The sequence below is a fragment of the Oncorhynchus mykiss genome, chromosome 30 (genome assembly GCF_057628025.1).
Source record: "Oncorhynchus mykiss isolate SJ-2025 chromosome 30, ASM5762802v1, whole genome shotgun sequence".
Lineage (NCBI taxonomy): Eukaryota > Metazoa > Chordata > Actinopteri > Salmoniformes > Salmonidae > Oncorhynchus > Oncorhynchus mykiss.
In genome coordinates, this window is record NC_143051.1 from 38,438,119 (window position 1) to 38,457,175 (window position 19,057).

Genomic DNA, 19,057 nt, shown 5'->3' on the forward strand with positions numbered 1-19,057 from the left:
ACAGAATGTTTGATCGATGTGTCTAGACCTCCACCATGTCTAACCTGCTAGCACAGAAGGACACGACAAACATGACAAACACGACAAACACTCGACAGACGATCCACAGGAACAGATAGACTGCTTTCCCTTTTGGAGGCAGTCATTTACAGTTGCTGCCAATGGGTTGTACTATGACCAAACTTTCCGTCCAATTTCTGTCAATTCTTAACCTGCCGGGTTAAAAAAGGATTAAACAAAGTCACTCCCCACTGTCAATTCAACATCTGTTCCACGTTGGTTCAACGTCATTTCATTGACATAATGGTTGATTCAACCAGGGTGTGCCCAGTGTATCCATACCTCTCTGACTTTCCACTTTGTTGGACCTTGCTTGCTTTGGGGAGCATGTAAGCTAATTTTCTATTAAAAAAAAAAAAAATAAATCTTCATTCTGACATAGGGTTCTTTGCTTTTGTACTTGACACTGTGCTGCTCTCCAGTTAGACTGAACCGCTTATGGGCCGCCACAATGTATGTGGGAGTCCCTGCTGTTACCCTGACTGCCAGGCTCTCCCATTGCAGCTTTGGCTCCAGAGCCATGCAAGCCCATCTGATGTGGTCTCTCCATCTGACTAGTCGCCACCCATCCATCCACCAGCCTTTTGGAGGGATCCTACAGTACAGGAGGGACCCAGATTGTTGTAGGCCATTTACATGTAAATACAGAGACGCAGGGCCTGCGCCCGTGTTCAATATTGAAGGGGTCCTTTGCACACAGGTCTCTCTGTGTGTGTGCATATGTGAGTGTGCGGTGCATGTGTGTGTGGCCTGCTCCAATACATCTAAAACACGCAGCTGCCAAATTACAGGGAATGTTTTAATACAATTCCATTCTGTGGTCCCTCATTGCATTTTGTCACTGGATGCATTCCTTCAGAACTGAATATTCAAGGAACGATTGATTTGTTCATTATTTGATTGATGTCTGAGAAAAATGTACTGAGAGCCAAGAATATTTCTGCAAGTAAGTTAAGTCATATAAATATATTAGCTAGACATTTACTGAGATTGACAGAAAGTAAAGTGCAAGGGGAAGCCAAGTCCAACATTGTAAGTGCAGGCCCCCAGAGAGGTACTAGAGATCCCTGGGCAATGGCAAGGTTTCACCGCAGGGTCAACCTTAAACCATTAAACATGTCTACATAGCCATCCTCCCACTAGCATAGTGAGTCAGTTTGGGCTTTCCTCTGTGTTTCTCTCGATGCTACATTCTCACTTCTGACTCACTGATTTAACCATCATAAAGAGGGTACGAAATGCAGTTTCTGAGTCAGGATTAGCAATGTGATAAAAGCCCACCTTGTTCGGCTGTAATAGTGCTTGTGAGATAGAGTACCCCCCCACCCCGGGCCAAGAGAGTGTGCCTGTCAAGGGTGTGTTCTCTTCCAAGGCTTGATGCCAAGTCGATACAACTCTACCATCCTTCTATCCCTCCCTCCTCCTCCCCACTCCTTACGCCTCACGTTCCACAGAACACATATCCAGCCAATGGTGTCAAACTTTTAGCACCTGTCATTTTGCTTGGCCCCTCATGTCGATTCCTCTGGTATGGGATGGGATGGATGTGGAGAAGTGGGTCAACAAAGGTTGATGTTCAAATGGGGATGAGGGTGAGACGGAGGCCAAAGGACTGGCACCCATCATGGATTTCACAAGCTCACATGTTTTACCCATGATTCACTAAGAGAAGATACGAGTTGGCGACATGTGCCAAAACCATGCAGTGGTCATTTGTATCCAAAGGCTAGCCTCAATATGTTCTGTGTGTCAACATGTAATGGTAAACATTGACATGTCTCACAAGATACATGCAATCACAGCAATATCACCATAGTCCATAAATAAAGTTACAATTGTCAGCAGGACTAATATTTTACACTAAACTTGCCAGAGGATGCAAATGAAGAACGGGACTGCTGCCTTGACATAGGCCATTCAAAAAGAATGGGACACTCCAGTCCAGAACTACAGTATGTACTTCAAGCTTAGAAAACACTGTTTATCTAATCCTAATGTACTTTGAAAGATTTGTCCTAGTTGTAGGAGTGGTTGGAAAGTCAGACATAAAGTGCACACCAAGCCTGATACTTGCTGGGCCCGTGAGGGCCCGTCTTCCATATTGTGTCCCTGTCCCAGGAGAAGGCCCGATGGTGACTCTTCCCGTCGTGCAGTAATCCAAAAATCATGTTGGAGTGCCTTGGGATCAAATACAGTCTGTGTGCTTTTCAATCCTATCTCTCTGTAAGCAGTGTAGGTACCGGACTGAAGGTTATCATAGCCCCCTAAAAACCTCCTTCCCATATCCAAGTATTGAGCCTCAGCCTAGGCTAAACACTTCCCCCCAGATTCAGGATGCAACAATAAATCCACCTCTCCATCCATACACACACAGAGAGTAGAAATACAGAAGCAGCCTCCTGAGATACACTGAGGCTTATCTGTGGAATACTAGTAACAATACTCTGATTTTGTGCATTCATGGGTTGCTGTTTTTATGTAGCTTCAATTTATACATTGGATTACGTACAATGTGCTGCATGCATAGTGAAGAACTCCCTTGGCGACCGCAGTGACTGGCTGGCAGAAGATGGAGAAGGGAGAAACTTCTATTACATAATTTGCTCCGCCAGAGTGGAGCACCTGGAATGACATACACATCAAGCATGAATACATTTGACATTTGACACAATTTAGTGGTATGGGCATGACAAAATTTTTTTGCAGAATTGACCTGTAATCAAGGTCCTATGAACCACATCCTTCATTCCTATTGCTATTTCCGCAATTGAAGCGCAAAATGAGATAAGGAAAGCAGAAGCAATACCAAATGCCATTTTATAGCCATTGAAGAAAGCAATATATAACCAAATAAAATGTGTGGAATCTGTCTATTTCAAAGACAGCAAGTGTGGTAACATAAGATTTGGCTTGCGTAAACACCATCCCTTTGATTCCATGTTTGTTCTTGCTACACAGTGGGAAATATACTGAGGGACCTTCCATGATAGAATTGTCAGATAAATTCTTTACAATAAAAATGTTCAAGAGAGGATGATGATTTGCGGAGGAGAGCGTGGTCAGGATGGCGCGCGATGAAGTTGGTTATTTTCCCATCATGCCTCCCGCCAGGGGTCTCAGTAGTTGGGATGCACTAATGAGCCTGGTGTTATTAATCCTTGCAATAGGGTACATGAATTCACTCCCGAGCAAAGGCTTCAGCAGCCCGCCTTGGCCCATAAAACCTGGAATGTATTCCTTTCATGTGCTCTGCTGATTATCTACTCTGACAACAATATGGTAAGACTTCCATGCCCCTGTCGCGCAGCCCCTGGCCCCAGGCCATCCAAGGTCATCTCCGACACACTTGGACTTTTATGGGTGGTCAAGGAACACGCTGACAGGTCAGAACGGGAGCTCCTTTACGATTCGACCTAAACATTGGCCTCATTTGGAATTAGTTTATGTGTAGGTGCTGCGTAAATCACATTTATTCTGTTTTCTACTTTCAAACGGCGCAGCTTTGGAGTCACTTTGGAGAAAAACCAACAAAACTTGAAGCCGTGCGGTTATGCCCGTTAAAATGATAGCATTTGCGTTTTTATTGTTTGTTTTATCGAGTTTTTCTCGCCACATGCATGCAGTCATCTGTGAAACATAGCTGTAAAGTATGATGATCGGTTGTGAAATAATTCAGGTAAACAGATTTTTTCATTATATTCTTCTTGACTGTTTTGAAAAACAGTGCACCTCTCTTTCAGGCTAGATTCATTCCCAGTGAGCAGAAACTAACTTCCACTTCCCTGCCTATTTTCCCCAACATAGACAGTAGATATACTACTTTAACTTATGGATTTATGATAATTTACTGATCATACTCTAACTGCTAAAAAGCACAGTTTGGTGGAGTTAGACTAACGAGGTGTTGACAGCTGTTTGCTGAGAAATAGAGAGCCTAGTGTTTAATACCGAGACACTGCCTAGAGCCAAGCCTACCGACTGTAAAGTTTCCCTTCACCCCATCAGTGTGACCTCAGCAGCATGGTCCTGTGCGCTTCTGTCCTCAGTGCCCTGAACTTCAACTCACTGCTATGATATGGGCAGCAGGTAGTCTGGTTCGAATCCTGGAGGCAAGGTTACAAAATCTGTATATGTGCTCTTGAGCAAAGCACTAAACCCTAATTGTTCCTGTAAATTGCTCTGGTTTTCCTTGTGTTTGACACCATTCTATCCACCATTCTCCTCTGGTCTCCAAATCATAAAATAGATGCCTCCTTTGAGTTTTTGGATACTCACAAGCTGCGTGTGTATGTGTGTGTGTGTGTGTGTGTGTGTGTGTGTGTGTGTGTGTGTGTGTGTGTGTGTGTGTGTGTGTGTGTGTTTGAGTTACCCTGTTTCACATAACCCTTTAGCCTCTCCAGTGTAATCATTTTAGAAGTTCCCCAGTAGGATTCACTGAGAAAAAAAATCCGTTTGCAAACAATGTAAAAACTTTTTTTGTGGGAGTTAATAAAAGATCCATACAGACATGGTCTTTGCTTTGCTTTCTTGAGTAAGGCAGCTCCAAAATGCAAGTGTTTCAGCCTAGCTCAGTGCTTTCTGTGGTGGTGGGGCAGCCATTGGGAAAAAACGGAGCGTAGGGATTGGTAATGTTCTCTAGTTGCGCCCGTGATTCACTCAGTGTTCTGTCAGGCATGGGGCCACTTCGTCAACGCAAAATCTACAGGGAGAGCTCAAAAATGCAAGCCCCTTGGGTGCTGCCATAGATTTACATTAGAAGTGCCCATCCAAGAAGGTCATTGGGCACAGATAAAATGATGTCAAATCACGTTATATCTAGTGTAGATTTGATTGGATCGATCATGTCAACATCATACTTTTAAAATCTTAGTTAGCAAGCAGTCATCATCATGAACCAAGTCGACAATCTACTGGCAAATCCTTTTCAATCCTTGTCATATGAAGAGAAATTATAGAGAAAACGTATCGGTGCTTATCAACCATTGGATACAAACATTACACAACAAGTTGGCAATCGAAAATTCAACAATGAGTGGTTTGGAAGGAATCAGTGGCTAACTGCAAGAGTTGGATAGCAATCACTAGCCTGCTATTCAGTGGAGTGGGTGTGTGGTCCAAGTCTGGGTTTAAGGGTCTCTTTTCCAAGCTTAAAAATATAAACATTCACAAGTTTCTAGTTGACTTGAAAGCAGCATAAATCCAGAGAATGCCAGACATTGATGGCAAAATTTGCCAAAAAGTCCAAAAATGTCTTGAGGGCCTCACGGGCGGCACAGTGGTCTAGGGCACTGCATTGCAGTGCTAGCTGTGCCACCAGAGACTCTGGGTTCACGCCCAGGCTCCGTCGCAGCCGGCCACGACCGGGAGGTCCATGGGGAGACGCACAATTGGCCTAGCATCGTCCGGGTTAGGGAGGGTTTGGCCGGTAGGGATATCTTTGTCTCATCGCGCACCAGACTCCTGTGGCGGGCCGCAGTGCGCGCTAACCAGGTCGCCAGGTGCACGGTGTTTCCTCCGACACATTGGTGCGGCTGGCTTCCGGGTTGGATGCGCGCTGTGTTAAGAAGCAGTGCGGCTTGGTTGGGTTGTGTTTCGGAGGACGCATGGCTTTCGACCTTCGTCTCTCCCAAGCCCATACGGGAGTTGTAGCAATGAGACAAGATAGTAACTACTAACAATTGGATACCACGAAATTGGGGAGAAAAGGGGGTAAAAAAAAAACATTTAAAAAAAAAGTATTGTATGCTGCAGCATAAATTATAATAATTTGGTCCCTTCCTCTTTATAACTTAACCTACTGTTCTGACTTGGTGGTGCACATGTAGCCTATAGCCTGTATTAGAGAAATGTAATCAGCAAATATTGTCAGCGCTTTCATTGTCTGCTTATATGCCCCCTTTATTTATCATACGGTTCTGACTTGGTGTAGAGGGAGAAAACTGTAAGAACGGCCCATGTTCTGAATCCTGCCGCTGTACGTTTCAAAAGTGCTGAACAAATAGTTAGATTGACTACATCCATCCTAGCTCGCTCAATGTCTTCATCAAAATTACGGATTGCCTCTTATCCGCTCGTCGTTCCCTTATTCCATAGTATGTACATCTCAATTGTCAGTAGAAACCACATTAGTTTAAGCAAGTCAGCCATATTTTTTAAAAAGGCAGTAAATGAGGCTGAATGAACGGTTTCGCTGCCAGACAAGGCTCTGCTGATAGCCAGGTGTAGCTGTGGTAAGGAATCACTCCACGGTGCTGAAATGAAAGCTCTGCTATTGGGACAGCTTTATGTAGGCCATAACAGTGTGTTTAGTGTTGTAGCTTTGCTGTATTTTTTTTAGTTTGCCCCAATATTTACATGCTAAAATCGCCACTGTCCCCATGTAATGTTAATGGGGAGCTAACATGGCTGCCGTTATAAGTTTTAGTGTCCGCATTGGACACCGCATTGGCCCAACTCTCTAAAAACCTAGCTCTGGCTACAGCTAACTGTCTACTGTTGCATTCAAAAGATGCATTCCTCACCGGCTTCTAGTTTCACCCATCCACAGTGAGACTGCAGTGTAGAGATAGCAGACGGCCCTCTGAGGGAGCCCTCAGATCCTCAGAATGTTCTACAGCTGCACCAATGTTCTACAGATCTTGACTGTCTGCATCACAGCTTGGTATGGCAACTGCTTGGCATCCGACCATAAGGTGCTACAGAGGGTAGTGCGTATGGCCCAGTATATCACTGTGGTCGAGCTCGCTGACCTCTATGCCAGTCAGCGTCAGAGAAAATTGTCAAAGATTCCAGCCACCCAAATCATAGACTGTTCTCTCTGCTACTACATGGCAAGCCAGTCTGGGACAAAAAGGCTCCTGAACAGTGTATACCCCCAAGCCATAAGGAGGTATACATGTTTTCCAAGATGGTGTGGCAGTCAGATGTCTGTTTGTCTTGTCCCATCCCATGTATATATTGTTTTCTTCGTATATCGTATATATTTTTTTATCTCAAATTCCATCTACTGCAACCCGCCTCGCCCAATGTGGTGCGGACCTGCTATTTTACACTATTTTAGAACTGGAACCCCCATCAGAAGCTAGCCAGCTAACTAGCTTCTAGCTAGTAGTCAGTTAGCCACTGCTAGATCACCGTTACCTCAGACATCAGCCAGCCTCAGCCCGATCAATTCCTGACAGTCTGCACAGCGCGATATCAACCCAGAGCATATCAGATTGCTTTCTCTTCCACATCTCCGGATTCCTACCGCAAGCTCTGAACCTTTACACCGGATCATCGCAGCTAGCTAGCTGCTATCCGAGTGGCAACTCCTGGCTAACGTCTCTGTCCCGAAGCAAGCACCAGTTAGCCTGAAGCTAGCCTCGAGCTAGGCCCATCTCCCGGATATCCGAAGAGATCCTTCAGCCAATTCTTGGGCTACAATACCTATTTGGCCAATTGGCCTGGACCCTTTTACTGCCGACATGGACACAGCCCCGCCGATCCATCATGATTGGTCTACCGACGTAACTGTCCAAGGGTGTCTCAACAGGCTATTCTGTTCCGATGTCGCCGAAGAACTGTCTACTAGCCCCGGCCCGCTAGCTTTTCTGAACGCTGTGTCCCCTGCTTGTCTAGCGTAGTAGTGACTACCAAATGGCACCCTGACTCACCTATTGCTGCTCTTTTGACCCTATGATCACTTGGCTACACAGCGGATGCACCCTGGACTGTTTCAACAACACGGTACGTCATTTTGTTTACCTGTCGGCCCCAGCCTCGAACTCAGGTCCTGCATGTACCTAACTAACACATTCTCTGTCCATTCATCGCCATTTACCCGTTGTTGTCTTAGCTCTCCTGATCAACACCTGTGTTTGCTTTACGCCTCTCTCTAATGTCAATATGCCTTCTCTACTGCTGTCTTGGCTAGTTCTTACTGTTTTATTTCACTGTAGAGCCCTCAGTCCCACTCAACATACCTTAGATAGCTCTTTTGTCCCGTCCCACACACATGCAGAGACCTCACCTGGCTTAACTGGTGCCTCCAGAGACGACACCTCTCTCATCGTCACTCAACGCCTAGGTTTACCTCCACTGTACTCACATCCTACCATACCATTGTCTGTACATTATGCCCTGAATCTACTCTACCACCCTAGAAATCTGCTCCTCTTATTCTCTGTCCCCAACACACTAGACGACCAGTGCTTATAGCCTTTAGCCATACCCTTATCCTACTCCTCCTCTGTTCCTCTGGTGATGTAGAGGTTAGCCCAGAACCTGTAGCCCCCAGCACCACTCCTATTCCCCAGACGCTATCTTTTGTTGACTTCTGTAACCGTAAAAGCCTTGGTTTCATGCATGTTAACATCAGAAGCCTCCTCCCTAAGTTTGTTTTATTCACTGCTTTAGCACACTCCGCCAACCCTGATGTCCTAGCCGTGTCTAAATCCTGGCATAGCACCAAAAATTCTGAAATTTCCATCCCCAACTACAACATTTTCTGCCAAGATAGAACTGACTGCCAAAGGGGGTAGAGTTGCAATCTACTGCAGAGATAGCCTAGAGGTAGAGTTCTGCCATGCTATCCAGGTCTGTGTCCAAATAGTTTGAGCTTCTACTTTTAAAAACCCACCTTTCCAGAAATAAGTCTCTCACTGTTGCCGCCTGTTATAGACCCCCCTCAGCCTCCAGCTGTGCCCTGGACACCATATGTGAATTAATTGCCCCCCATTTATCTTCAGAGTTTGTACTGTTAGGTGACCTAAACTGGGATATGTTTAAAACCCTGGCTGTCCTACAATCTAAGCTAGATGCCCTCAATTTCACACAAATTATCAAGGAACCTACCAGGTACAATTCTAAATCTGTAAACATGGGCACCCTCTTGGATATCATCCTGACATCTACAGTGCATTGCGAAAGTATTCGGCCCCCTTGAACTTTGCGACCTTTTGCCATATTTCAGGCTTCAAACATAAAGATATAAAACTGTATTTTTTTTGTGAAGAATCAACAACAAGTGGGACACAATCATGAAGTGGAACGACATTTATTGGATATTTCTTAACACTTTTAATACTTTTTTAACAAATCAAAAACTGAAAAATTGGGCGTGCAAAATTATTCAGTCCCTTTACTTTCAGTGCAGCAAACTCTCTCCAGAAGTTCAGTGAGGATCTCTGAATGATCCAATGTTGACCTAAATGACTAATGATGATAAATACAATCCACCTGTGTGTAATCAAGTCTCCGTATAAATGCACCTGCACTGTGATAGTCTCAGAGGTCCGTTAAAAGCGCAGAGAGCATCATGAAGAACAAGGAACACACCAGGCAGGTCCGAGATAATGTTGTGAAGAAGTTTAAAGCCGGATTTGGATACAAAAAGATTTCCCAAGCTTTAAACATCCCAAGGAGCACTGTGCAAGCGATAATATTGAAATGGAAGGAGTATCAGACCACTGCAAATCTACCAAGACCTGGCCGTCCCTCTAAACTTTCAGCTCATTACAAGGAGAAGACTGATCAGAGATGCAGCCAAGAGGCCCATGATCACTCTGGATGAACTGCAGAGATCTACAGCTGAGGTGGGAGACTCTGTCCATAGGACAACAATCAGTCGTATATTGCACACATCTGGCCTTTATGGAAGAGTGGCAAGAAGAAAGCCATTTCTTAAAGACATCCATAAAAAGTGTTGTTTAAAGTTTGCCACAAGCCACCTGGGAGACACACCAAACATGTGGAAGAAGGTGCTCTGGTCAGATGAAACCAAAATTGAACTTTTTGGCAACAATTCAAAACGTTATGTTTGGCGTAAAAGCAACACAGCTCATCACCCTGAACACACCATCCCCACTGTCAAACATGGTGGTGGCAGCATCATGGTTTGGGCCTGCTTTTCTTCAGCAGGGACAGGGAAGATGGTTAAAATTGATGGGAAGATGGATGGAGCCAAATACAGGACCATTCTGGAAGAAAACCTGATGGAGTCTGCAAAAGACCTGAGACTGGGACGGAGATTTGTCTTCCAACAAGACAATGATCCAAAACATAAAGCAAAATCTACAATGGAATGGTTCAAAAATAAACATATCCAGGTGTTAGAATGGCCAAGTCAAAGTCCAGACCTGAATCCAATCGAGAATCTGTGGAAAGAACTGAAAACTGCTGTTCACAAATGCTCTCCATCCAACCTCACTGAGCTCGAGCTGTTTTGCAAGGAGGAATGGGAAAAAATTTCAGTCTCTCGATGTGCAAAACTGATAGAGACATACCCCAAGCGACTTACAGCTGTAATCGCAGCAAAAGGTGGCGCTACAAAGTATTAACTTAAGGGGGCTGAATAATTTTGCACGCCCAATTTTTCAGTTTTTGATTTGTTAAAAAAGTTTGAAATATCCAATAAATGTCGTTCCACTTCATGATTGTGTCCCACTTGTTGTTGATTCTTCACAAAAAAATACAGTTTTATATCTTTATGTTTGGAGCCTGAAATGTGGCAAAAGGTCGCAAAGTTCAAGGGGGCCGAATACTTTCGCAAGGCACTGTAAATACACCTCTGCTGGCTTCAACCAGGATCTCAGTGTTCACTGCGTCATTGCCTGCGTCCGTAATGGATCGTCATCACTGTCAAATGCTCCCTAAAACACTTCAGCGAGCAGACCTTTCTAATTAACCTGGCCCGGGTATCCTGGTAGGATATTGACTTCATTCCATCAGTAGAGGATGCGTAGTTATTCTTTAAAAGTGCTTTCCACAACATCTTAAATAAGCATGCCCCATTCAGAAAATGTAGAACTAAGAACAGATATAGCCCTTGGTTCACTCCACACTTGAATGCCCTTGACCAGCACAAAAACATCCTGTGACATGCTGCATTAGCATCAAATAGCCAATGCGACATGCAAATTTTCAGGGAGGTTTTTAACCAATATACACAGGCAGTTTGAACAAGCTAGCCTTCGCTTTCCTAACAGAAATGTGCATCCTGTAGCACAAACTCCAAAACTCTGTAAAGTCCATGGAGAATAAGAGCACCTCCTCCCAGCTGCACGCTGGAGCACTGAGGCTAGGAATCACTGCCACCACCGATAAATCTACAATAATCGAGAAAAAGAAAGAGAAAGCTTTTTTCTACTGCTGGCCATGCTTTCCACCTGGCTACCCCTACCCCGGTCAACAGCCCTGCACCTTCCACAGCAACTTGCCCAAGCTTCCCCCATTTCTCCTTCACCCAAATCCAGATAGCTGATGTTCTGAAAGAGCTGCAAAATCTGGACCCCTACAAATCAGCTGGGCTAGACAATCTGGACCCTCTCATTCTAAAAATATACCCACCACAATTGTTGCAACCCCTATTATGAGCCTGTTAAACCTCTCTTTTGTATTGTCTGAGATCCCTAAAGATTGGAAAGCTGCCACGGTCATCCCCCTCTTCAAAGGGGGAGACACTCTAGTCCCAATCTGTTATAGACCTATATCTATCCTACCCTGCCTTTCTAAAGTCTTCGAAAGTCAAGTTAACAAACAGATCACCGACCATTTTGAATCCCACCGTGCCTTCTCTGCTATGCAATCCGGTTCGCGAGTGGGTCATGGGTGCACCTCAGGCATACTCAAGGTCCTAAATGATATCACAACTAACATCGATAAAAGACAATACTGTGCAGCCGTCTTCATTGGCCTGGCCAAGGCTTTCGACTCTGTCAATCATCGCATTCTTATCGGCAGACTCAACAGCCTTGGTTTCTCAAATGACTACCTCGCCTGGTTCACCAACTGCTTTTCAGATAGAGTTCAGTGTGTCAAATCGAGGGGGCGTTTGTCTGGACCTCTGCCAGTCTCTATGGGGGAGACTGTATAAATCAATGTCGCTCTTGCTGCTGGTGATTCTCTGATCCACCTCTAAGCAGACAACACCATTCTGTATACTTCTGGCCCTTCTTTGGAAAATGTGTTAACAAACCTCCAGACGAGCTGCAATGCCATACAACACTCCTTCCGTGGCCTCCAACTGCTCTTAAATGCAAGTAAAACTAAATGCATGCTCTTCAACTGATAGCTGCCCGCACCCGCCCGCCCGTCTAGCATCACTACTCTGGACGGTTCTGACTTAGAATTTGTGGACAACTACAAATATCAAGGTGTCTGGTTAGACTGTAAACTCTCCTTCCAGACCCATATCAAACATCTCCAATCCAAAGTTAAATCTAGAATTGGCTTCCTATTTCGCAACAAAGCATCCTTCACTCATGCTGCCAAACATACCCTCGTAAAACTGACTATCTTACCGATCCTTGACTTCGGCGATGTCATTAACAAAACACTCTACTCAGAAAATTGGATGTACAGTGGGGCAAAAAAGTATTTAGTCAGCCACCAATTGTGCAAGATCTCCCACTTAAAAAGATGAGAGAGGCCTGTAATTTTCATCACAGGTACACTTCAACTATGACAGACAAAATTAGAAAAGAAATCCAGAAAATCACATTGTAGGATTTTTTATGAATTTATTTGCAAATTATGGTGGAAAATAACTATTTGGTCACCTACAAACAAGCAAGATTTCTGGCTCTCACAGACCTGTAACTTCTTCTTTAAGAGGCTCCTCTGTCCTCCACTCGTTACCTGTATTAATGGCACCTGTTTGAACTTGTTATCAGCATAAAAGACACCCGTCCACAACCTCAAACAGTCACACTCCAAACTCCACTATGGCCAAGACCAAAGAGCTGTCAAAGGACACCAGAAACAAAATTGTAGACCTGCACCAGGCTGGGAAGACTGAATCTGCAATAGCTAAGCAGCTTGGTTTGAAGAAATCAACTGTGGGAGCAATTATTAGGAAATGGAAGACATACAAGACCACTGATAATCTCCCTCGATCTGGGGCTCCAAGCAAGATCTCACCCCGTGGGGTCAAATTGATCACAAGAACGGTGAGCAAAAATCCCAGAACCACACGGGGGGACCTAGTGAATGACCTGCAGAGAGCTGGGACCAAAGTAACAAAGCCTACCATCAGTAACACACTACGCCGCCAGGGACTCAAATCCTGCAGTGCCAGACGTGTCCCCCTGCTTAAGCCAGTACATGTCCAGGCCGGCCTGAAGTTTGCTAGAGAGCATTTGGATGATCTAGAAGAAGATTGGGAGAATGTAATATGGTCAGATGAAACCAAGATAGAACTTTTTGGTAAAAACTCAACTCGTCGTGTTTGGAGGACAAAGAATGTTGAGTTGCATCCAAAGAACACCATACCTACTGTGAAGCATGGGGGTGGAAACATCATGCCTTGGGGCTGTTTTTCTGCAAAGGGACCAGGACGACTGATCCGTGTAAAGGAAAGAATGGGGCCATGTATCGTAAGATTTTGAGTGAAAACCTCCTTCCATCAGCAAGGGCATTGAAGATGAAACGTGGCTGGGTCTTTCAGCATGACAATGATCCCAAACACACCACCCGGGCAACGAAGGAGTGGCTTCGTAAGAAGCATTTCAAGGTCCTGGAGTGGCCTAGCCAGTCTCCAGATCTCAACCCCATAGAAAATCTTTGGAGGGAGTTGAAAGTCCGTGTTGCCCAGCAACAGCCCCAAAAACATCACTGCTCTAGAGGAGATCTGCATGGAGGAATGGGCCAAAATACCAGCAACAGTGTGTGAAAACCTTGTGAAGACTTACAGAAAACGTTTGACCTCTGTCATTGACAACAAAGGGTATATAACAAAGTATTGAGATAAACTTTTGTTATTGACCAAATACTTATTTTCCACCATAATTTGCAAATAAATTCATTAAAAATCCTACAATGTGATTTTCTGGATTTTTTTTCTCATTTTGTCTGTCATAGTTGAAGTGTACCTATGATGACAATTTACAGGCCTCTCTCATCTTTTTAAGTAGGAGAACTTGCACAATTGGTGGCTGACTAAATACTTTTTTGCCCCACTGTAGTCTTTCACTGTGCCATCCGTTTTGTCACCAAAGCCTCATATACTACCCACCACTGCGACCTGTATGCTTTCTTTGTCTGGCCCTCGCTTCATATTCGTCGCTAAACCCACTGGCTCCAGGTCATCTATAAGTCTTTGCTAGGTAAAGCCCCACCTTATCTCAGCTCACTGGTCACCATAGCAGTACTCCAGCAGGTATATTTCCCTGGTCATCCCCAAAGCCAACTTCCAGTTCTCTGCTGCCAATGACTGGAACGAATTGCAAAAATCACTGAAGCTAGAGACTCATATCTCCCTCACTAACTTTAAGCATCAGCTGTCAGAGCAGTTTACCGATCATTGCACCTGTGCACAGCCCATCTGTAAATTGCCCACCCAACTACTTCATCCCCATACTGTTATTTATGTTTTGCTTCTTTGCACCTCTATCACTCCCGTGTTTAATTGCTCAATTGTAATTATTTCGCCACTATGGCCTATTTATTGCCTTACCTCCCTAATCTCACTACATTTTCACACACTGTATATAGATTTTTCTATTGTGTTATTGACTGTATGTTTGTTTATCCCATGTGTAACTGTGTTGTTTGTGTCGCACTGCTTTGCTTTATCTTGACCGGGTCGCAGTTGTAAATGACAACTTGTTATCAACTGGCCTACCTTGTTAAATAAAAGGTGAAATAAAAAAAATAAGACTGCTGAACAATTAATCAAATGGCTACCCTGACTATTTGAATTGATCCTCTTTTTATTTGCACTGACTCTTGCACCGGCTCAATGCACACTCACTGGACTCTACCCACACACATACTACACTGACACTCCAACACACACACACACTCTTCACATACGCTGCTGCTACTCTGTTTATTATCTATCCTACATGCAATGTTCCCTCTAAGCTGCAAGGGTTCACAGAGCACAGCTCCCCTCTGACTGCCAGTCAAAAGAAATATCAGCTAGAGCACTCAACTTTCTAGAGTTTTCAACTTTAGTTAACACTGTCAAAGTTACACTCTACTGTGGGAATTGTGATCGAATCAAAGCAATATTAGCTACTTTCAATGTAACATACCAAAACAAAAATAATTATGCAAGATTTACTATGCAAAACTAACTGTGCAGGAGATTATGTTGTAGGCATGACTCAGGCCTATACTCTCCACAGACCAGTGTGGTATAACCAATCAGAGCTGCAGTAGGCCTATATGTAAATAGACCATTGCCATACATATATGTGCCATCCATTCATTTTGAACTGGACTGTGATTACAGCATGAGCGGTCACGAGGAGATGCGCTTGTTTTGAGATCAAAGCGAGAACTGCATGTAGCCACCTGTGCAGATTTGTTCATATTCTTTGCTAGTTAGTTAGTTATTATCCCAATTATAACTAATTTATAGTAAACAATGAAGGAGTGGTTGCATCCTACAAGAGCTCAAAATGTGTGCATTTTTAGCCATCTTTGAAAGCGAGTCAAGTAAAAGAGCTTTTTTTGTCTAGCTATTTCCATGTTATAGGATGCATTTTCCTCCATTGTTTTTGATGGTAGGCCACACTGGTAGGCCTACATTATAATCAAATAGCCACAATAGCCTACTTTTCCACTGTTTAAACTGTAACTTAAAGTGGGGACAGCCTCAGTGTTCACAGTAAATGCACACCGGAAGTTGCACAGAATTTTCACAACATTCTATTTTGCGGTAGGCAGAGTTCCTCTGTCCAGTGTCTGTGTTCTTTTGCTCATCTTAATCTTTTCTTTTTATTGGCCAGTCTGAGATAATGCTTTTTCATTGCAACTCTGCCTAGAAGGCCAGCATCCCGGAGTCGCCTCTTCACTGACGCTGAGACTGGTGTTTTGCAGGTACTATTTAATGAAACTGCCAGTTGAGGACGTGAGGCATCTGTTTCTCAAACTAGACACTCTAATGTACTTGTCCTCTTGCTCAGTTGTGCACCGGGGCCACTCCTCTTTCTATTCTGGTAAGAGACAGTTCGCGCTGTTCTGTGAAGGGAGTAGTACACAGCGTTGTACGAGATATTCAGTTTCTTGGCAATTTCTCACATGGAATAACCTTCATTTCTCAGAACAAGAATAGACGGACGAGTTTCAGAAGAAAGATATTTGTTTCTGCCCATTTTGATCCTGTAATCGAACCCACAAATGTTGATGCTTCAGATACTCAACTAGTCTAAAGAAGGCCAGTTTCATTACTTCTTTAATCGGGACAACAGTTTTCAGCTGTGCTAACATAATTGCAAAAGGGTTTTCTAATCAATTAGCCTTTTAAAATGATCAACTTGGATTAGCTAACAACATGCCATTGGAACACAGCAGTGATGGTTGCCGATAATGGGTTTCTGTACGCCTATGTAGATATTCCATTAAAAATCAGCCGTTTCCAGCAACAATAGTAATTTACAACATTAACTATGTCCACACTGTATTTCTGATCAATTTGATTTTATTTTAATGGCCAAAAAATGTGCTTTTCTTTAAAAAACAAGGTCATTTCTAAGTGACCCCAAACTTTTGAACAGTAGTTATATATTGAAGTCGGAAGTTTACATACACCTTAGCCAAATACATTTAAACTCAGTTTTTGATAATTCCTGACATTTAATCCGAGTAAAAATCCCCTGTCTAAGGTCAGTTAGGATCACCACTTTATTTTAAGAATGTGAAATGTCAGAATAATAGTAGAGATAATGATTTAATTCAGCTTTTATTTCTTTCATCACATTCCCAGTGGGTCAGAAGTTTACATACGCTCAATTAGTATTTGGTAGCATTGCCTTTAAATTGTTTAACTTGCGTCAAATGTTTCGGGTAGCCACAATAGGTTGGGTGAATTTTGGCCCATTCCACCTGACAGAGCTGGTGTAACTGAGCCAGGTTTGTAGGTCTCCTTGCTCGCACACGCTTTTTCAATTCTGCCCACAAATTTTCTAAAACATTGAGGTCAGAGCTTTGTGATGGCCACTCCAATACCTTGACTTTGTTGTCCTTAAGCCATCTCGCCACAACTTTGGAAGTATGCTTGGGGTCATTGTCCATTTGGAAGACCCATTTGCAACCAAGCTTTAACTTCCTGACTGATGGGTTGAGATGTTGCTTCAATATATCCACATAATGTTCCATCTCATGATGCAATCTATTTTGTGAAGTGCACCAGTCCCTCCTGCAGAAAAGCACCCCCACAACATGATGCTGCCACCCCTATGTTTCACGGTTGGGATGGTGTTCTTCGGCTTGCAAGCCTCCCCTTTTTCCTCCAAACATAACGATGGTCATTATGACCAAACAGTTCAATTTATGTTTCATCAGACCAGAGGACATTTCTCCAAAACGTACGATCTTGGTCCCAATGTGCAGTTGCAAACCAAGCTTTGCTCTTCATCTCTAGCTGACACCTATGCTAACAGCTTTATTATGGTGGTTTTGGAGCAGTGGCTTCTTTCTTGCTGAGCGGCCTTTCAGGGTATGTCAATATAGGACTCCTTTTACTGTGGATATAGATACTTTTGGAACTGCTTCCTCCAGCATCTTCACAAGGTCCTTTGCTGTTGTTCTGGGATTGATTTTCACTTTTCGCAACAAAGTATGTTCATCTATAGGAGACAGAACGCGTCTCCTTCCTGAGCGGTATGACGGCTGAGTGGTCCCATGGTGTTTATACTTGCGTACTATTGTTTGTACAGATGAATGTGGTAGCAAGGACCTTTGCCGTTTTCTTTCCGACTTGCAGTCCGTAAATGTCGGGAAACATCAACTTGTAGATAGGTCATGTAACTGTTTGTTACATGCAATATGCTTTGTTAACTTCACCGGACAGACGTTGCTCTCTGGTTTTGTGATGAAACAAGCGTGTGTTGAATTCATTCTGCCACTGTGTGACTGTTGTCTTCTTGCTGTCTCTGGCTTATATAGAGCCCCACAGTGGAGGTGTCATAATACCCATAAACCCTAGCGGTCAAACAGGGAAATGGTTGCAATAGTTTTTCCACTATTCCTTTTCCCATAGGGAACCACTTGAAGTAAAGGCTGTGTTTTGTGTATCCTTACCCTGACATGACGTTTCGATAACCATGTAAATCTTTCTCAGACCAGGTGACTTTTATCAATATATGGGTCTCTATTTACTCAGATTCAAAAATGCTAATTAGTATCAAAGTAGACATGTAAGACTACAAATCTCTGCAAGCTTTGCTCTTCATCTCTAGCTGACACCTATGCTAACAGGTATTGTGTCAATTTAAAACTTGCACAAGACAGTGCACAGAATTGTCCATTTAAAAAAATATAGCCAATTTATTAATTACTACATTTAGCTAACATTAGATAGTTAATCCAGAGATCCCTACCTTTGCCTCGATTCGGCAGTCTCATCCAGATGATCATGGCATTTTCTAGTTCTTTATGATATGCTAATTTGCTGCCAATGTGATTATCCTTTTGGGGGGAGGGGTCAATACAGGTGAATATATTGTCCTTGTCCTAGAGAGATTAAAAGGTCACGCCCGGGTAAGCCTGCACGAAACACAGGCCTTATTTTAAGTGTTTCTAAAATCCTCTATGGGAAAAATGTATGATTGGAACCATTTCCCTGTTTGACTGCTGGGCACGGAATCTTTTGATGTCCATTTGATTGTTGTCAACCAAAGTGAATTCAACAAAACATTTCACCATTTCATTGGATTTAGGTTAAAAGTTGGGAGAAAAAATATGAAATGCCCTTATGTTGATTACTTTTTGCAAATCCATTTAGTTTTCCATGTTGAATCAACGTCATCACCTTGATTTTGGGGGTTGAAATGACTTGGAAACAACGTTGATTCAACCAGTTTTTGCCCAGTGGCATATTAACTAAATTATTAAAGAGCAAACAACGCAATTACCACAACACATAGGTTGTAATATGTTTTTTTTCTTCCTGGTTTCCCCCGTGTTTTGTTACCCACGCGCTGCTAGTGCATTGCAGTAAATGTCTGAAAGGAGACATAAGCATTGGGTAAATGGTATTGTCCAATTTCAGCATTGGAATTATAGTAGC